The sequence below is a fragment of the Lygodium microphyllum genome, chromosome 17 (assembly GCF_053477565.2).
Source record: "Lygodium microphyllum isolate KBCC chromosome 17, Lygodium_microphyllum_v1.1.10, whole genome shotgun sequence".
NCBI lineage: Eukaryota > Viridiplantae > Streptophyta > Polypodiopsida > Schizaeales > Lygodiaceae > Lygodium > Lygodium microphyllum.
Genome location: NC_141151.1, coordinates 27,915,499 through 27,937,383, shown reverse-complemented (window position 1 = coordinate 27,937,383; position 21,885 = coordinate 27,915,499). Strand labels below are relative to the sequence as shown.

The 21,885-nt window shown below is 40.7% G+C and overlaps 1 long non-coding RNA gene across 2 annotated transcripts; it reads left to right on the top strand.

Moving 5' to 3' along the window:
• The first annotated feature begins 3,661 nt into the window (after window positions 1–3,661).
• Window positions 3,662–5,773, top strand: LOC148021725 (uncharacterized). 2 transcript variants are annotated; one of them, XR_015694385.1, is made up of 6 exons: window positions 3,662–3,736; window positions 3,897–3,996; window positions 4,194–4,250; window positions 4,422–4,565; window positions 4,851–5,007; window positions 5,112–5,773. It is a non-coding gene; the product is annotated as an uncharacterized LOC148021725 (long non-coding RNA). The 2 variants fall into 2 exon arrangements; XR_015694384.1 differs by having other exon boundaries at window positions 4,194–4,565.
• Window positions 5,774–21,885: the final 16,112 nt, after the last annotated feature.

Genomic DNA, 21,885 nt, shown 5'->3' with positions numbered 1-21,885 from the left:
GCTTCAAATGCATACTTGTGCATCCTTGGAGCCTCATCCCACAAAATAAGACTCGATCATGTCAATAATTGAGCAAGATTGCTTTGAACAAGAATATTACAGGTGGATTGATTACCTAGTTCCAATGGAAGTTTGAACCTTGAGTGAGAATGTCTTCCTAGACCCATTACAACCATCTTAAAAAAATATATCCCAAAGTTTGCACCAATAACATCTATAACTGCATTATATGCAACTCTTTGTCCGTCATTCAACATTGCCCCCATAGAAACACAAATTCTATGTTGCTTTAGTGTATCATATGCATATTTATATTCTAAAAGAGAATTAGCACACAATTGAGAATTTTGTCGATGTGGTTTTGGCAATCCATCAAAGTGAGACAATCTTCGCCCATGATGTTGACGTAAATCTTGAAGATGCAACAATGCCTTGTTTGATGCGTGTTATTATAAGAGTGCAAAAGATACATGCACACATTCTAATTGTAATTTATACAGAATATCCTCTACCATTGGTATGATAAACCTGTCCCAAAGTTGACTAGACTGAGCAGGCTCACACTCAAGGTGTTCACTACATGTATATTCTCTGCATCACATGTGTTTAAGGCCTATTTATAAATATCCTCATTTTTTATTTTTTCTTGAATAAAATATAATCCTTTTCTATTAATTATTTCCTATACTATATTTAAGTATTTACTTGACTTTTGCAAATGCCTACTCAAAGTTTGGACTATTATGCAACTTTCTAAGTATTAGAACAAATTGTAGTGCATCTTATTCACAACAACAACTTATTATATTGTAAGAAGAATGCTTGCAAGGGTCATTAAGCATTTATATGATGACATCAATATAGAGATTTTACTTCCAGTTTTTATTGGCCGTACATCATGGATGTACTCAATGTTTTTGAGTGCATATGGGTGAAGTTGAACAAGATAAGTGGTTTCAATGATCTCACAATGATAGCATACTAAGGGGATGGCCAAAGTATGAATTTAAGGACCTCGGTTGCTTTGCGACACTGTGTGAAGCGATGACAATACCTGCCGAGTGGTTTATAGATGTTACGCTAGGTAATGTTATTCTGAAGTAATTGTTAGATGTATTTGTATTTACATTGTGGCTTTCCACAATCTTAGATGCAAGAAAGAGAGGAAAGACTATTATGTCCCTTGTGCCATCGCTAGGACAGAGTAGCGATGGGACCTCCTTCACCTATCCATTTTGTATTGGAGAATGAAAATTTTCCCAATGATCCCTCAAAGAAAATAAACCACCGTTTTGGTTAGCCCTCATGGAGAATTTTTGATTTTTTGTTCCTTGGAAAAATCATTTTCCAATAAACTTAAACTCGACCAGAGAGCATTTAGCTTGGAATACACTACAGAACGGCCACCATGGAAAATCATCTTAGTAGGAATCTCACCCATAGAGAACAAAAACAATCCAGCTGTAGCATAATCATCATCATAATAGTGATTACATCAATACTCCATGGAAAGAGAGATCGGGGCTTTATGAACCCTTTCACCTTCCCCACCAAGCAACTACGTTTGGGCATCGGCGAGACCTCTCAAGGATTTGAGTTTTATGAACCCTTTTACGTTCCCCACAGATAGCACCTGGTTTTGGGCATTGTTGAGCTCTCAAAGATCTGGTGCTATAATGGCATTAAAACTTTGTTTGTGTCATAGCCTGGCTGCTTCACATCCCCAACATAGGTCTTAGGCTCCATGGCCATATCATTCCCCAACATAGGTCTTAGTCTCCATGGCCATATCATTCCCTGCTTTTTTGCACTTTCCCAAGGCCTTGGGCTTCCTCTAGGGAGGGGTGGGAAGAGGACATATATATATTATATATGTTATAATAGAATATTATAACGATATTGCCGCGAGCCAACATGACTAGTTACAACAAAAATAGGTAGTTACAATTACAATTACGATCCCTGTGTTGAATAATACCCGGAAAGAACATTTATCATTTGCAGATCAACCGGCCTTCCTGCGAAGGGGAAAGGAAACGAGAGGAAAGTGTCTCAGCCGCCGCGCGAAGCCACAGGAGGAGGGGTAGCAAAAGTAAGGACGAGAAAAGGGCAATCATGGCCGTCTGTGCTACGTCGAGCGGCCGTCACATTATGAGCAGCAGCAGCAGCAGCAGCCGCCATGGCGGATCAGCAAGAATATCATCGCCATCATCCTCGGCAGGCCCCGGCCGTGGTGACATTAACAACAGCAGCAACAACAACGTCAATATCAACAACATTAATGGCAGCCGCGATAGCGGCAATGCCGGCAATGGTGGCGGCAGCAACAAGATAAGCCAGAAAATCCAATGTCTCAGCGAGATCCTCCACAGCCTGGACGACGGCAAGGCCCGGTCCGCACGTGCCACCACCCCCTCCCACCCCTCCTCCTTCACCACCCACGTGACGCCGCATGTGTGGCCACAGTACCTGTCCGCCGAGGCGCCCGCAGCCAATGGGAGCGTGACAGCGAGGGCCCCGAGCCGGGGCTCCTACAGCCAGCATTTGTATTCTCATGTTCCTTATAATCAGAGTGATGATACTCGAAATCATCATCATCATCGTATCTCGCCGTATCAACTCTCCACTGAGAAGGCGCCTCCGTCGCCGTACGCGGATGAACTGCTGCTGCAACAATACTGCAGCAGCAAAAGCTTGGACGTCACAGCATCAGATCTCTACCGCCATAGTCATCACCATTATAATCATCACTATCCCTATCTTTCTGCAGTACTCGACGGCAGCCATGATCACAGCCGGAGCTTCCTCTATCACCCCTCGGCCTCTAATTCCTCCCCTCTTAGCGCGACCAGTCGAGACGTCCACAGCCTCAGCAGCGTGCCTCTCGATCACTTGCCCTCTTGCATTAATATGGCGTCCAAGCCACAGCGGTCTCGCCCACTAGCCGAATCTTATGGTGATGATGATCATGATCATCATGACGATCACAGTAGTAGCTTGTCTGGCGTCAACGCCTTCGCCCGGGAGATCCTAAACCGCCTGGAGCGCCTCGAGCAGAGTCAGCATCAAGCAGCACCTACTGGCACTAATTGTGCCAAACCCAGGTAATTCATGGTATCTTGATGTACACAAGAATCTTGGACGAATTCCCACCATAATAACTACATTGTGAATTATTGCAACATCCTAAGCTTCTAGGAGAGAGGGAGGCATTCCGTACCTAGCTAGGTGCGGTCTGCGTCATAGAATTGCAACATCATAAGCTTCTATGAGTGAGGGAGGCATCGCACACCTAGTTAGGTGCGATTAGGGGCATGGGGATAGGCCTGGGATTGTACCTAGCTAGGTATGCCCCATGCTCCCAACCGCACCTAGATATGCCGTGCCTTCCAAGCAAAAGCTCATGACTTTGGAGTTTTTCCACATGGGAAAATGCCAAAGACTTCTTGGGTAAAATTTAAAATCTACATCACATGTTTAGACTCATGGTTCATCTAAGGTGATTAATGCCGTATCAATTTATAACTCACCTCTACAAGCAATCTCATGGATCATCTCAGGGAATTAATGCTCTCTTACTTTAGAACTTACTAGCACAATAGAACCCATGGATCACCTTTTACTTCATCATGCATTTGATTAAGTTGCTCTTTCTACATTAGGGCAGGGTCTCTAAACGCAGGAGTACTCCCCCAGGACGTGAATTGCGTCCAAGGATCATCCACAATCGAAGACGGTACATGCAGGAGCTCAATCTACCCTCATGATTAACATGCTAATCATCACTATATAAGTCGTCGTTTGACATGCTAACCGTTGCTATCAAATCAGTACATGCATTTCCTATTCGATTCGCACTGATTGTTCAATGCACAATCCCGTCAAAGCACATGCAGATCATCTGTTTTGAGATCCATCAAACGTGCAGCAGAAGATCCTGCTGATGATCACACTTGTGATACAGATACAAAGGGTGAAACTAGTAGTTTGGATCCGGTAACATAATTAGAGCCCAAGCTTTTATTGTTATCGTGTTTTACCCTCTGACATGCAGTAGGTCATGTAACGTAACCTCATAAACTCTTTAATTGTGACCCGTGAATTTTACAGAGATCACAGATCAACATTAACGTTTGAAAAGAAAAGCATGCTACATATCATTCAAGTAGTATTTGACTAGATTTTTGTATCAGAGCGTCTCGGGTGATCAGCTTGTCAAACAAGTGCAAAGACTGGAAACTGAAGTACAGGTATGGCTAACAGTAAGAATATTAGTACACGGAAAACACACAGTGGAATTAAGCGAAGCTATCCCAATTACTCTACACCGTAAGACTTACACATAGATTATTGAAGCCTCTCGGCTCATAACAAGTCTTTCTCAGTTAAAGAGCCTCTTTAACATCTTCCTTGCTTTCAAGCTATGTTGGTCGGCCATAAATCAATTATGCATCGACAATGAGCTATTTCGAGAAGAACAACGTAGATGGAGCCGATACGTCAATCCTCAATGCCTATGGGGCGATGATGCTGTGACGAAGAAAACAAAACTAGGTGCTAAAAAGGTTATGAATCCAACACACACAGATTATGCACATGAATAATAATCCATGTTTTGTCAGAAAAGCTAACAATGTTTATGGTATAAGCTTACTTGTGACACAATGCAGTCATTGCCTATTGATTTCTACAAGTAGGCTCCAAAGCTTGTTGATTGATGTGTCACTCGAACTTAGGTTATCAAACACGTTATCAATGTCAACAATCGATGTTGGGAAATTTCTTAAGGTGTCATGAGATTATCTATGCAACGTCAACTCATTATGCCTCGATGAAAATGGTATATGCAGGATCGTGATTATTACAAGAAAACAAAGAGGAAAGGATTTAATGTTGAGGAGGCAAATAAGGATGGTGAGGCTTTGTAATATTACTTACAGCTATCATGGCATCGTGGTGAGACTTGGGAGTACCTTAAATTGGAGCATGCTTCACAATATGATCGAGGTAAAAGTATGATAATGTACAAGCGCTCACAAAATATGTCTTAAATTATTGTATTCGTGTATGTTATTGCTCTTTTAACTAATGGTTCAAAATCTGACGTTCAGATGAATGTGCCTGCAAAGAGCCAAACAGGAAATTTCAGAACTTCTCACGCGGGAGGTCAATAATTGATTGTGATGTGAATAGTTCATGCTAATTGTGCCTTAGATCTTTCAATGGCCCATAGCAACGATCACACCTTACATTTTGTATAATTTACTTATTGACACTCTTACAGATAAAAAGTCATTGTGAGCATGAACATGCTTGCACACACACACAGGTGCACATGCACGTGCACACATGCATGCAGACATGCACAAATGCACAAACATTTTGTAGAAAGGAGTTGCAAATGTTGAGTAGACACCCTGAGATCAATGCATGCAGTACAGAGGAATTTTCCATTCCTGTAGAAGTCAATGTGATACCTTCGTGGAGTAAACTACAAGTACATTGACATAATTCAATCAAAGTAATAATGAAGGAGTTGCTAATGTCTTGGAGTAGACGTTATTAGATCAGTGCATGTGGTAATAAGTGGTTATTTTAGCCCTACAGAAGCTAAATTCACTAAAATGTGGTGGAGTAAGGATTCAAAATACCTTGGCATGATTCAATACAAGCAACAAGAAACCCACCAAGTAACACCTGCTTGCAAAAACAGATCAATGCTCTCAGAATGTTTGAAGTCAAAAATTTTGGAGTGTTGCAATTCATTATACTAAGTTGTAGACACTTGCACTCAGTTGGTTTTCCAAACCTTACGGATTTTATTTGAGCCATGACAGCTCACCTATTTTCTGCGAGAATATTATTTGTTTTATTATTTTGGCCCTTACATTTGATGTACAGTTTGTTTGCATTTAGAATTAACTTGGTATTAATTTGATGTAGAGTTTGTATGCATTTATATTTTATGTAGAGGCTTGTATGTATTTATAATTCACTCAGTTTGATAGCTTCCAAAAGCACATCTCAGTTGGCGGCAGCCAAACAGAATATACTGTACTATAGCTGATAGAGGAGATTTCTTATAGGCAGAAGGTGGTTACACATATATTGGTTCACCTGTTTGTAACTCCCATGTCTATCATGTCTACTAGTATTGTATTAGTTCTAATTGAGGTAGTGTGGGGTCGCAATCCCTTAAAAAGAATGGTGCTTTGTTGCTACTTATTGTGCCATCTGTTTTCCATCTTTTAACCTGTCCTCTTTGAATTAGTGGCTGCTATATTTTAAGTGCATGGAATACTGGAGTCAACGTGGTCCACCGGGGGGCATCACTTCTCTTTGAAGTGCACCATTGTTATAATGGATAAAGTGGATATTGAAACCTACTCCTACCACAGTTCCTACCAACAATCATGAATGTCCCACTTAATTGATTCCTATATATCGTATTCTGGATAACATCCCTTTATCATTACTTGCAGAGCCAAGGGCTGTATCTTCAGCTACATCCCCACTGGATTCATTCAAGTGCCCTTTGAACCTAGACCCATGTAAAGATGTAAACCCAGTCGCTTTTACACATTGTGTTGTCATTAGGTTGACTTGAAGAGACTGCCCACTGCCCTCAGGTGCACCTGTTTCATCACCAGATGTGTCGGGATCCTCCACAGTAGGCGTCCCCCTTCTGTCCAAGTTCAAGTAAACCTTCCCTTTCTATCCAATTTCAATTGCAGAATGTAATTGTCAAGACAGGTGAGCACAGTCAGCAAAAGTAGAAACCCAATGAGCCCTTCCAGAGCCCAATGCAGATGCCCAGTGTTCAACACAATGGCCTCAAGATTGCCTTGCATGTACCATGTGGCTGCTCGAAATACAACCTGTACAAGGAGTAAATCCCCTAGCCGAAGAGGTGGTTGCCGAGCTCCTCAAACCATGTCTTTCACTGTGAATTCATGCATGTCAATCTGCTCCACAAGTTCAACATCCAAATCAGATCCTGAATCATCATAACGGCCACACAAGCAGTGTGCTAGAGCCGAGGATCAACCGGCTTGAGCATTCTCAATTGCCAAAGACACATTGGATAATCTAGATACTGCTTTTGAAAGAGTGTTGAAAGGCCTGTGTAGTCTATCTTCGTTGAGCTTAAGCTCCCACTGTATTTGCCATACCAGCAGAGGGCTCTGTCACAGATCTTTCAAACCCTCTTCAACTTGGGCTTACATCATTTCCCTTGTCTGTAGATATTCCCTTACTCAATAGTCTTCCCATTGAGGCTGGGTTTTCAAGCACACTGCATATCTGCACCATTGTCTCCATCCATAACCAATCCCAACTGGCTGCTATTTACGAACTTGAGCATGTAGAACAAGGTGGTGTTGATTATTTAGAAGAATTATTTTTTCCTGTCTTGGTCTCAAATAAGTGGATTAACTGTAGCTCAACAAGGTAAGAATGGTGGCAGATTTGCTTTGCCAGTTCAGAACAATTGTTTCTGGACCTCAAGAAGCAGGTAATTGTACCTCAACCCGGTGGCAGATTGGCTTGCCAATTTAACCTGCATGACACCACACAAACAAACAGCGGACGTCAAAAGGAGTGAAGCAGTTACTCGTTTAAGCTGACTTATGATAACTATTTGACAACACTAGGTATCAGTGAGGCTCAGATAAGACGAGAAAGACCAACCTCTGGCTTGCCTAGAAATTTATAAAATTAAGCATGCACTAGATTTGGAAGACTGATGATCATCTAAAAAACTGCAGTATAGGTACAAAGGGATCAGGCTATTGTGGATTTTTTAGTATGCGCTAGGTATCATGCGAAATAACATCATGAGGACTTATTGGAGCTTGGAACAAGAAGACAAACCATGCAATTTCAAACAGCAGACTGCACCCACGGACAAGTCCACGCACTAATCAAAGCTTTAGAGACAACCCTTCATTATCCATACTAACTAACAGCAGCCAATAAACATGGTTTGTCAGACGTTAGTTTGGAAGGAATCTAAAGAGATTGCACCTACAAATGCATGTGCTGCTAATATGGCCTGAAAAACCACACACCTACAAGGCAACATTCAAGAAACTCATATAGCTATATCCATCAATGATCATATTCTGGAAAGGGCAAGTATATACTGATATAATGAGGTTGCAGCATTTACCTGTCGGCAGAAAAAGAGACAGCTGATGGTAGCAATGACAGCTCTTGACAAAAGGCCTGGGTGCACAATATGTACCACTTCCAACCTGGATCTGAACTCCTGCAGCGATGTTTCATACAACTATAAGGCAGCATTCAAGACAGTCATAGGAATGTCCTTGACTTAGGCAGCTATGTCCATCATGTTCAGAAAGGGCAAACAAGTAATGACATTAAGAATTTTAAAAGTTTATCTGCTGCCTGAAAAGAACAAGCCGATGGCATAGTAGCCCTTGATATAATGCCTGGACCCACAAAATATATTTCTGCAGCAATGTTTCATAACCCCCACGCAATGTTAAAACGGTGGAGCATTTTACTACTCTTTATACGGAAGATTTAAAGAGAGGAAGAAATAAGAAGTCTTTAAAGCAGGTCCTCTGATGACTATGTCAAATGTTGGCATGCTTGGAGAGCCGTTCTTTAACCCAGTTCTGCAATGTCTGAGGTGCCTTCATCCTGAATCCACCACTATTTTTCTGTATTCCCTTCACAGCAGATTTGTCAGAACTAGAGGGTGAATAGGCATCTCTTCATGGGCAACATCATGATTTGAATTGTTCTGCTCCGTTCCATGGAAACCTCTGAACCTTACTTACCTACTCAAATCAATGCACATGAAGAACTGGCATTACCAGGTTACTACATCCCAAAACAGCTCTCTCAGCATAGCTGTTTTGACAAAATATGAATGAAGAAGTTCCTGCTGGTTTAACACTTTCTGAAAGCCCTGGCACATGAGCTACTGCAGTCGCTCATATGCAAGTGCGAGGCCTTCCTTGTGTAGGTGCCTGGGACTCTGCATAGCCGGAGAAACCTCATGAGACTAAGTCAGAAGCTTCGTATTTTCTACCCTGCTGACCCATGTCCATTGTCGAAGTTTGTCTCGCTGTTCCGCTAGCAAATATGCCTAATTACCTTTCTTCTTCTAACTAAGTAGGCTATACTATTAGTTAACGAGAGGTGGGGGCGGGTGCCACGTGGCAGCCCCCACCTCCCCCACAAGGGAAAAAAGAGAACGTGGGGGCGGGTGCCACGCGTCCAGCACCCGTCCCCGCGCGCAAAAATCGCGCCCGCCTTCGCGCCGGGGCGAGTCTAGGTGTAGTAGTAAGTACTAAGAACCCTCCACTTTTTCTGCCCTATTAAAAAACGACCTAACTCTAATTTCCAATCTATCTGCAAAGAGCCTTTCCAATCTTGGGTGATAGGAGAAAAATTAGATCCAACCTGCTAAATCTCACTCTCTTGGAGTTGTTCTCAAATCCCCGGAAAGCAAGATTTTGTTTTACCTCAATATAGAAAACCAAAGCAAAGTAGAATACAAACACAATACAATCCTATTGTTGCACACACATAAGGGCTTAGGGCACTATCCCCCCATAATTATGACTCGTCGAGGAGCACTCTGCCAACTCTCTACCATGCTAGCCTGGTTCTTCTATGTTCCACGTTTGTTACATGTTGTTGTGTAATCTCAACATTCTACATTGAAACATCTTTCATATCATGTTCTACTTTTTCTCTTTAGAATTTTTCTTCATTTGCTTCTTTTGTGCGCGAGTTGCTATGGACATCAATCATGCCTCTTGTTGATATGCTCAACCATGAAATTATGATTCTTCCATCAATATAGAGTAAGTTTTCATGACCATCTAAACTCACTATATGCTACATACAATATATTTAGGTTACTTTCGAAACACGATATCAAACACAATGCCAATCTAATCATATTAATTGTATTATAAGTTGATGATATTTGACTGCAAACACTACAATATATAGGCCCCATATCAATGTTCAAAGTGACGGAATTATACATGCAAAAATTGCCCTCATAGTTGCTAAAAATGTCAATATATGTGTCTTTACAAACATGTCGTTATTTGCATCACAATGCATATAGTGATGTTTTGCAACACAAATGGCGATGCTTGCAGTTTTTTTAATGCAAATAGCAACACATGCAAGTTTATTTGCAACACAAATAGCAATGGTTGTAGAGGGGGTGAATTTTTAAGGTGGCAAGGCATGCATGCTGTGCCACTCTTTCAGCCACATGTGCTTAAAAATATTCCATAAATCATTTACAAACTGAATATACAGATGCTATCCAAATACATATATCATGAAGATGCTAGGAAGGAAACCATTGATTCGATTTTCAAATAAATACAATATCAAGATGACATTTTATAAAACTACATGGACTAATAGGGAGGAGAAACCAAAAAAGAGAAATGTATCCATAAATATCGCAAAATGCGAGTCCACACAAAAGATTAGAAATGTATCTAAAGAAAGCTACATAGAAAGAGTCCGCATGGAGAATAAGGCCAAAAAAGGGAGGGATATGCACTCCATGAATCCAAGCAACTACTATAGTTTCTCATTATCTGAGAGCTCGTTCCAACGCAACATATCATCAAACAAACTCTGCAATATAAACAACCAAAGATTGATCTACAGCATACAATGCATCACAAGAACTAAATATTGGAAATATGAAATAGGCATGACTTATTGAACCACCCAGTGCATATAATATGTCAATGAGTGCACTAAGACCGTGTCTTTCTACGTATCGAGTCTTCAATCCTATAAGGTTACGATTGGTGAGATTGAGTACTCCAAGACAAACAAAGTAGCATTGTTCGAAATAAGGTTATTAGAACAAGTGTATATAAAACAATAAGAAAGTGAACATAACTAACAGAGAACTTATAGAGTCCTCCAAATAAGTTCTATGATTGCCACTTCCAAGATGGTGTGTGCAATAAGGTCGTGTCTTTCTACGTATTGAGTCTTTAATCCTATAGGGTTGTGATTTGTGAGATTGAGTACTACAAGACAAACAAAGTAGGATTGTTGAAATGAGATTATTAGTACAAGATGTATATAAAATAATAAGAAAGCGAACATAACTAATAGAGAACTTATAGAGTCCTCCAAATAAGTTCTATGATTGCCACTTCCAAGATGGTGTACGACTCCTATCTCTAGCCATATCCTTGCTACCTCCCACTATTTCCACCTCACCTTGGAGAATTTGCAACCGCCTCCCTAAGTCTCCTCCAATACTTGGGTCCAACCACTTGGGTTTTGGTGTGCCACTCTTGACTATCTTGTGCATATCTAATCGTGTGTGTGCCATATAGGCACACATGCAATCCATCATCCATCCAATGGAGAACCAATCAGCTGCTGATGTAGGTACTGGAAACTCTTTGTGCAAGGATGTTATCACGTAGTCCTTGCTCCCCTCTGGTATATCATTTTAATGATCGAGTATGTTGTGCCTAAAAACTTGTTGGCACAACTCCCTTATGCATGCAAACACCCTCCTCTCCTCATCATTCATAAGCACAACATCGGTTTTCTTATCCACTAAGTACACATACCCTTTGTGGAGTGCATCTAAGGTGTCCCCTCTCCCACCCACAACTATGTTCTTGAGCATAACCAATATATCTAGTATACCTATAGGGATAGTACCTCTAAGAGTAACACGCTTAAGAGTGCCACTCGGCAAATGGTTAAGGATGCTACTATTGATAGGTTGTTTGCTATGACCTATGTTCAAAAGAATGTCACTAAGGTTAATAAGTCAGACAATGTATGGTACATTGATTCAGGAGCTTCTAATCACATGACTCCGCATGGTGAACGGTTCACTGATATGGTTCCGGATAAGCATGGTTATGTTTGTACAAATGAAGATACTCAACATAACATTGAGCATAAGGACATGGATCTCATGGTTATATGCTATAGTCAGAAGAAGAATTTGCATGATGTCTTGCATGTTCCTTTCATCACTAAGAATCTGCTATCACTATGGGCTCTTCTATGAGAATGATAAGCACTTGAAGCTCATGGGATATATTGATGCAGATTGGGCAAGTTGTCCATATGATAAATGGTCTACTAGTGGATATGCATTCAACCTTGGGAGTAGAATGATTAGTTGGAGCAGCAAGAAGCAACTAACAATTGCACTCTCTACTACTATGACAAAGTATAGAAGTGTTGTGTTAGTAGCATGTGAGATTTCTTGGTTGTTGAAGTTATTGACAAATTTGGGTATGCAGATAGATGTTCCAGTCATACTATATTGTGACAATATGAGCAATGTACTTCTAGCTACAAATCTTGTGTATCATGTCAGAACTAAACACAAAGAGATACATTATCACTTCATATGATAGATGGTACTTGTAGGGCCAATAGTGTGAGAGTGTGCAACGAAAGAAGGAACACAAACATAGAGAGAAACGGAGAAAGAGAGAGAAAAAAATGAACGAAGAAATACTACATTGACTAAAGCTGAATGTGGAATACAATGATGTGGACTTATCAATCCTTGCTTGCATGCAACCCAAATCGACATTAAGGGCACCAAATCAAGCTAAGATGATGGCAACACCAAGTCGAAGAGCGTCTAGGAGCCAAAGCACACTGAAATCTATGAAAAGAAGTGATTAGCCAAGTGTGGTGGGCTCTGGCTATATATAGCCAAACTCCTCTAAAACTGGTTGATTGCTAGAAGAGCCTCTAAATTTAGTTGACCTACCAAAATAGGTGATATGATTGCAATAAATACAGTTTGAGAATACATACAAAATGAAAAAATAATGACAAAATATCCCAAGCAGTTATGGAGTAGGTAAGCACTATCAAGGGGTGGAATCCAACTAATAAATAGAGAAAATGCACCAAAAATGTGCCTAAAATGGAAGAAATACATAAAAATGCACACTAAATTGTTAGAGCTTCAATGTCTTTGTTAGACTCTGACAGGAGCTCACAACTAAGAGGTGATAGACTCACATGACTAATTAGGGCAAGCTAACACCCTCTCTCAAATACTGGGAGTGTCTAAAGACACAACAATCTCATATGATGAAGCATTGAAGCCTTGGACAAAGGCTTCATGAAGAGATCTGTCACATTGTTCTCCATGGGACAATAGGCCACCGCTAGCTTAGAATCCGCAATCCGCTCACGAACTTAGTGATAAAGAACCTCAATGTGCTTCATGTGAGCATGAGACACTGAGTTCTTCACTAGAGCAAGGATACTCTGGTTGTCCATGCACAAGTCTGTAGGTCTTGTTTGTGGAAAGCCAATCTCCACCAACATATGATGGAGCCAAACTACCTCCATAGCTGTTGAACATAGGGCACAATACTCAATCTCTATAGAAGAAAGGGCCACAATAGGTTGTTTCTTGCTGCTCCAAGAGATAGCTCTTGATCCAAGGGAGAAGGCATAACCTTATTGGATCATCTTGAATCTACATCACCTACCTAGTCAAAGTCTTTCCATCCAAAATGAGTAACCCCCTCTCCATACATGATCCAGTAGGATTGAGTCCCCTCTAAATACTAGAGAATACACAAGGCTTCCCTCTAGTGATCCTATGTAGGAGTCTTCATAAAAGAAGACAATAGAGCCACCACAAAGGAAATATCTGGCCAAGTGTGGATAACCTAGATAAGGGACCCAACAAGGCACCTGTAGTCGAGGGTAGCATCCAAAGTGGCATCTCCTATTGCCACAAGCTTGGACTTAGGATCCATGGGGCAAGAGATAGCAGGCTAACACTTGGCCATACCAAACTTGGAGATATACATGTGCTGCAAGATAAAGATGCCTTGTGCCAAGAAGTGGAGGATCCCAAGATATGTCATCTCAAACTCCTATCACAAAATATCTCGAGTCCGATCAACCTTCGTAGTAGCACTCCTTGTGATTATAAGATCATCCACATATATGATAATCAAAACACACTTTTCACCCTCAACATTATAGTAAAGGTTAGGGTCATGCACTGATCTCTGGAAGCCACTATCATGAAAGAAGTGATCAATCCTCTAATACCAAGCTCATGGAGCTTGCTTGAGGCCATAGAGGACCTTCCACAATCGACAAAAATAGTCCTCCTTTCCCTGCACAAGAAAACCTAGAGGTTGAGAGACATAAATATCCTCTTCAAGGACACCATTCAAGAATGTAGACTTGACATCCATCTGATAGACAAGCCAATGTGAAGGGATGCAAGAGCTAAAATAGCTTGAATGGTAGACATATGAGCCATAGAGCTGCAAAGAACTCAAAATAATCCAATCCTGCCCTTTGTACAAAACCCTTGGCAACAAGCCTAGCCTTATGCTTTTCCAAGGAACCATTTGAAAGATACTTGGTCTTGTAGACTCACTTCACACAAATCACCTTCCATTGTCAGGGATGTGGAACTAACTCTCAAGCTAATTACGCTCAATAGAATTGAGCTCATCTTGCATAGCTTGTCTCCAAACATCCTGTGCAAGAGCCTCATCAGCTGAAGTAGGCTCACTATCCTAGAGAATTTGGGTCATAAGAGCATAGTTCACATAAACTAAACTATTCCATTGGGCCTATAAATAACTTGATTTGCAAGGACCAATAGGAGTAGTAGGGAAATGGGTAACATCCATAGCCTCCATGAGCTATTGATATCACCAAGAAATGGTGATAAGCTCATCATGCTATGAGAGAGGTGTGGAGTCTCTGGTACCTACAAAGCACTTGTCTCGAAAAAGGGCTCTTCCTCATTGAAGGGAGTGAGCCCTCAATTGGAAGAACCAAGTGGAAGCAAGAGCTATGGTGGAAGGAGAGAGAGAGAGAGAGAGAGAGAGAGAGAGAGAGAGAGAGAGAGAGAAACACACACACACACACACACACACACACACACACACACACAAGATGTGGAAACTCCAATAGTCACAATGTGTGACTAGCCTTCCATTTATTCAAATGTCACTGAAAGAATAAAGAATAAAATAATAGTGATGGGCACCTGCCACTTGCAATGTATATGTGTGCAAGTAACTAATACACCATGCAGGTACTTTCAATATAACTAATACATAAGTGGCTAGGCACATGTGCCTTTACCCCCAACAACCTCCTTCTTAAAGGCAAATGTGTCCCTAGAGAGGAGAAAAGAAGAAAAAAGTGACAAAGTACAAATGTACATAAGTATAATAAGATGAGAAAAGACGTCATCTTATCCAATGCCCATTTACTTCCTAAGGAAGGCAAAACACTCCATTGAGAGAATTTTAGTGATTAGATCTACAAGATTTTGGTCGGTTGCAAGCTCAATGGACTTGTCCTCAATGACCTCTCAAATAAAGTGGTAATGCATCTCAATGTACTTCGTCTTTGCATGGAAGACTGAATTTTTCACCAACTAAATAGGACTCATAGAATCCAAATGTAGAGTAGAAAACCACATTAGTAATGCCAATGTCTACCACTAACCAGAGAGCCTCCTTACAAGCCCCAGTGGTGGCTGCAATATACTCTTCCTCTATAGTTGAAAGGGCCATGTATTTCTACACCCTAGACATCCAAGAAGTAGCACCTCTAGGAAAAGTGAAGACATAGCCAGAGCTACATGTCCTACATAATCAAAGTCAGTATATCCCATGACTCTTGTATCCTGGCCACCATAACAAATGCACATAGCTCCTATGTCCTTCAAGTACTGCATGATATCTTTGACGACATCCCAATACCATCTGCCAAGTGCAACCATATAGCATACCACAACTCCCACTACAAATGCTATGTTTGGGTGAGTGGCTATCGTGGCATACATCAAATTTCCCACTGCATATACATAAGGGATCTTGGCCATCTCAACCTTCTACTCATGACAATTGGCCTGACTAACCTTCACATGAGAAGGAAAATGATAGCTAATAGGCTTAACATCCTATATATGAAACCACTCAAGGACTTTCTAGATGCAGTCCTTCTATGACAGGTAAAGGAGTCCCTTGGCGCGATCGTACATAATGCGTACCCCAAGACTATGTGAGGCTTGTCCCATATCTTTCATCTCAAAGCTTTTGTTGAGCTTACCTTTCAAGGCATCTAGCTCATCATGAGAACTCTCAGTAATCAACATATCATGCACATAGAATATCACAACACGAGAAAAGACTTCATCAAAGTCCACACATGCTCCTTTTTGAAACCTTTAGCAACCAATCTATCATTTTTTGTCAGCTTGGGGTGTCTAGGGGTATTTTTCAACTTGTACACCCACTTGGATGGCAAAGCATGCTTTCCACTATGCAAACATACCAAATCCCATGTATAATTTTTTTATAGTGAGTCATACTCTGACTACATGACCCTCTCCCAAGAGTGACGATCACCTCTACGCATGGCCTCATCGTAGGTAAGAGGCTCACCAACATCTGCCACCATAATATAATCCATAGAGGGCTCTATCTCTAGTAGACTATCTCAAAATAGGCTTTGGAGCCTGGACATCCCAATGAGGATCAGGGACTTGGACCACTAGAGCATCAGCCAACCATCACTGTTGCAAGCTATCTAAGTGGCCATACATTAGAAGGAAGCTCCTCCTAAAATATCACTCTACGTACCTCAACAACATGATTAGGCTACTTATGCATTTTCTCCTCATAAAAAACATCATGGCTGTGGTAGATAACCTTCCGAGCCTACAAATCCCATAAGCGCTAGCCCATCTCACGTGCATCTCAATAACCAAGAAAGATGCATTTCCTAGACTTAGGATTCAGCTTGTTGCACTTGTCCTTGGATACATGGCAGAAAGCCTCATAACCAAAGGCACCCAAATGAGCATATGAGGGAGGTCTCCCAAACCAGACCTCCTTGGCAACCTAATAGTCAAGAGCAGTACATGGGGACCAATTTATCAAGTGTATGGTAGTAGTAACTTCCTCAATCCAAAAATGTTGTGGTAAGCCTATCTAGCTAAGCATACTGTGAACTCACTCCTAAATTGTCCTATTTAGATGCTTAGTCATACCATTCTAGGGTGGGGTGTACCAGATGATCAAGTGACACTTAAATGATGCTCAATATCCCTCTCGTCACAAAGCTACTCAAAGGCTTTAGAGATATACTCACCCCCATTATTTGACCTTAGGCGTTTCAGTCTATACCTAGATTGGTCCTCAATCAAAGTAAGTTAGTGCTAAAATGTAGCCAAGACTTTCGATTTTTGCTTAATAGGATATGCCCAGACCTTACACTTATAGTCATAAATGAGGGTAACAAAATACTTTGCACCAGCTAACGACTTGCAAGGGGCATGGAACCACATACATCCAAATGAACGAGAGCTAATGGCTCACCCATACAAGTCATACCAAACTTTTTATACGTATTATTGTTTGCCTACCATATAAATAATAATCACAAGACTCAAAGCACTTATAGTCAAGGGGCGAAATATATTTTAAATGGGTAAACATTTTCATTCCTTTCAAGGACATATGCCCAAGGTGACGATGCCAAAGAGATACATGTGGAACTACATCCATTACTAAAACATTGTCAATTGATCCAAATATAAACAAGGGGTAGAGAGTATTGGACTTAGCATCGTGTGCAATGACAAGATTCCCATGGGTCATTTTCCATGAGGAATCACCAAAAGAAACTACATAACATGCATCACCCAAAGTGATAGCAAAGATAAGGCTCTTTGTGAGAGTCAATGCATGACGTACATCATGAAGAGTAAATGTGATACCTGAACCAAACTACATGTGGACATCACTAATACCAACTAGCTCTAATGCCGGGTCATTACCCAAATTGGCAGATCTAGTCAAACTACAATAGGAGTGGAACCACTCTTTATGAGGGGTCATATGAAAGGAAGTCCCTGGATCTATTAGCCAACACTGAGTATACCCTGATAAAGTATCAATTACTTATGAAGTATGAAGAGAAGAAGTTACAAATGTGAAATCATCATTAAAATCAATATGTACGATATTCATCTCTTCAATCTTGATATTAGACTTACTAGGGACAATGTTGCAATGATCATTTTTATCATGTACTTTACCATTGCTATTGTCATCGTGTATTTTATGGCACTGTAGCCAAATATATTTTTCTTTCATATAGTAATGACAAGGCAATGAGGACTTATGGCCATGGGACTCACTATAAGACTGTCCATGTGAATGAGAACAAGACTACTGAGAGTCTCTCCCACGGTAGCCATTACCGCCCCTACCATTATTGCCTCTAACTATCAAAACATGAGAGGTGTGGGATGTGACTGGCACCAAGAACTATCAAAGTATCAGTGTATCACACTAAGATACATCCCATAGGCATAACCGTCATGCATAGAGTGGGTCTCATAGGTAATAGAAAGGACCAACCAAAGGCACAATGGACTAAGCAATGTAATAAAAGCTTAATACATAACCAACCAAGATACATACATCACTGGCAACATCATGATAGAGATAGATGCTAGCCCAAAAGTAATGTTAGATAAGCCCATTAAGCATCGACTCATACATAAAGCTTGACAAGAGCATGTACATGTCACCCAGTCCCACAGTCTCACTCTAAGATCCTCAAGCTCAACTGCATAACCAAACACTCAATGTAATATCCAAGTTTCAAGTAGCGACTCCCATTATAGAACAAAAGTCGAATGCTAGGCAAGCAAACAAATCTCAAAACATCATGTGGAAGGCATCCATACATCTAATATCCAAGTACCCTATATCTAGGAGCATCTAATCTAAGTAACTTGCAAAGCTCTTAGTGGAGCGTCAAATAACCATGCAAAATAGTGAATGCCAGTCAATGTTACAATTGAAAGCTTTGAACTCAGCTCAAAAGCAATCCTAGAGTATAACCAAGCATCTAAGTTCAATGGTATACCCCAATGTAGCATGCAAAGTGCTCCGAAAGTATCTAATAGCAATAGGCATATAAGATCTTTGATAAAATAGTATTCTACCATGCTATTCTAGCAATGAAAAAATCTATGTAAACTGATCCAAATGAGCTCAATAGAAGCCTAAGAAGCATCCCAAGCATCAAGCTAACATACCAACATCAATGTCAATCCCAGGAGCATCACATAGGCAAAGACAAGCTTAATACTTATTGTCCACAAACATTATACAACAGACTATTGTGAATACATAGTCAATGACTAAAATGGGAAAGCTCAAATCCAACCCCAAGAGCTAATAACCAATGTTGTAGTGCCAAGGATGATTTCTCATCAAGAGTCAACCAAATGATAGAAGCCAAACAAAAGGCAAGAGAAGTGCCAAATGGGGCAAGGACAGTAGGTGTAAGCACACTACATGTAGCCCCTCTTACTATAACTTATGCTACCCACAAGGAAGCCCAAGACAATGGTTACTGTGGCTAGGGGAAGGCTTGGAGTAGCTTCAACAAGTCTTTGATCACCAAGAAGGAGAAGAGCATTAAATCATACCTCTCTAAGATGAGCCATGACTTCCATTGAAATTGTGAGTTGAAGCTTTTTTCCACAAGTTGTAGGTTGAGCTCCTTAATGCCAATGTAATGACTTTGACACCCATTGAAGGAAGTGAGCCTTGAAGTGGAAGCATAGAGCGAAAGCAAGAGCTATGGTGAAAGGAGCAAGAGAGAGAGAGAGAGAGAGAGAGAGAGAGAGAGAGAGAGAGAGAGAGAGAGAGAGAGAGAGAGAGAGAGAGAGAGAGAGAGAGAGAGATGTGGGAACTCCAACAATCATAATGTGTGATCGGCCTTTTCTTTATTCAATGTCACTAAAAAAATAAAGATAAAGTGACAGTGATGGGCGCCCACCAGCTACAATGTACAAGTGTGCATATAACTAATACACCCTCCTCATCCAAAGGAAGCTCCCTAGCTAATGGTTGTGCATTCCTAGAAAGTTAAGGGAATGCAAAAGGGATAGAGATACTCTTTGAAGGAGTAGAGAAACCTGTCAATAGTGATAGAGAAGTTGGAGTAAAAGGAGCAGAAGGAAGTGGTGGTGGAGGGGAAGGAATTGATGACAAAGGAGGGGCGTGGAGGTAACTCGGGGGGAGGAGAGGTATAGAGGGTAGGGGAGGGGTTGTTGATGATGAAGAATCACATGCACTAGAATCATCAATCAAATTCTTGGAGGCCATAGCCTCGTCAAAGATCACGTCCCTGCTCACCTCAATCTTCTATGCCATAGGATTATCGAGCTAATAGCCCTTCGTGGTAGTGTCATACCCGATGAAGAGGAGCTTCGTTGACTTAGAGTCAAACTTGGTATGCTTTTTCTTCTTGTCCACATAGACAAATGCATCGCACCACCTAAAGATATGAAAGTGAGACACATAAGGCTTTTGTCTAAAGAAAGACTCATATGGAGTCTTTTCCTATAAAGTTAAGGTAGGAGAACGGTTGTAGATGTGAACCATAGTCGCAACTACCTCACCCCAAAGGGGATGAGGTAATCCTCGATGCTCCACTAGCATTGATTGGGCCATCTCGAGCATGGTCAAATTCATATGCTCCACTACACCATTCTTGGATAGTGTGTTCGGATGGGTGTACTCCACCCAAATGCTGTGATCCCTGCAAAATTGAGAAAAAGATTGGCTCAACCACCATGAACTTTAAAGTTCATCTACTTCTCAACAAACATCTTTCACTCACAAAAGCTAGAGTACACCTCGATATTGTACTCCAAGAAGTACACCCACACATAACGACTAAAGTCTTAAACAATCAATATCAAGTACTTGGCCTCCCAAGGGAGGTTGTGCCCATAGGTCTGCAAAGGTCGGTGTGAACCAACTTGAGTGGTGTAGAAGCCCTCCGAGTGGTAACCTATGGATGTGGCTGTCGATGTTGCTTGCCCCTCTTTTTTCTTCTCTCTCTCTATCTCTCTTCCTCCCTCTATATATAAATATATTATCATTTTATTATTTCTCTCCCTCTCTGTCTGTCTTTCTATTCCTCTCTCTCTCTCTCTCTCTCTCTCTCTATATATATATATATATATATATATATATATATATATATATATATATATATACATACATACATACATACACGTATATATTTTCTCTCCCTCCCTCCCTCCCTCTCTCTATTTTTTCTTATTTTCTTTAATTTTCTTTCTCCCTCTCCATCTCTCTTTCTCTCCCTCCCTCTCTATGCATGTCTCCATTAAAAAAAAGAATGAGAGAAGAGAAGAAAAGAGAAAAACAAAGAGAGAAGAGAGAATACACATACCTTAAATCTCAAAGAAGAATCCCTTCCCACTTCCCTCCTTCTCCTTCACTTTTCTCTCCTCCTTCTTCTTGACTGGCAATAGAGATGGTGGTAGCAACGGCAATAGCTATACACACACACACACACTCTCTCTCTCTCTCTCTCTCTCTCTATATATATATATATATATATATCCTTGAGCTCTCTCTTTCTCTCTCTCGCTCATTACAATCTACCTTATAAAATGCTGTGCTTGATTTTTTATGCTTTTTTTCTCAGTATGCCGTCACTATTGGTGTCGCAAAGCATTGCTATATACATTGGAAAGTGTTGCTATATGTATCGCTATACATAGTGACCCAAATACTGATACAAGCTCTACTGCTACTCAATACAAATTTCACAATGGAAAATTGTGTTGCTTACTGTTGTTTGAACAAACCTAATCGTCAAGGAAATCGTTTACCATATAGTTTTTTCCTTCTACAAGAATTTCTTGCAACCATAAGCACAACCAATTTAAAAATTAAATTGACCTCTGTTAGGATTAAACAGTTTAGAGAAATTATAAGAAAGCATACCTGTCAAAATAGCTCAACTCAT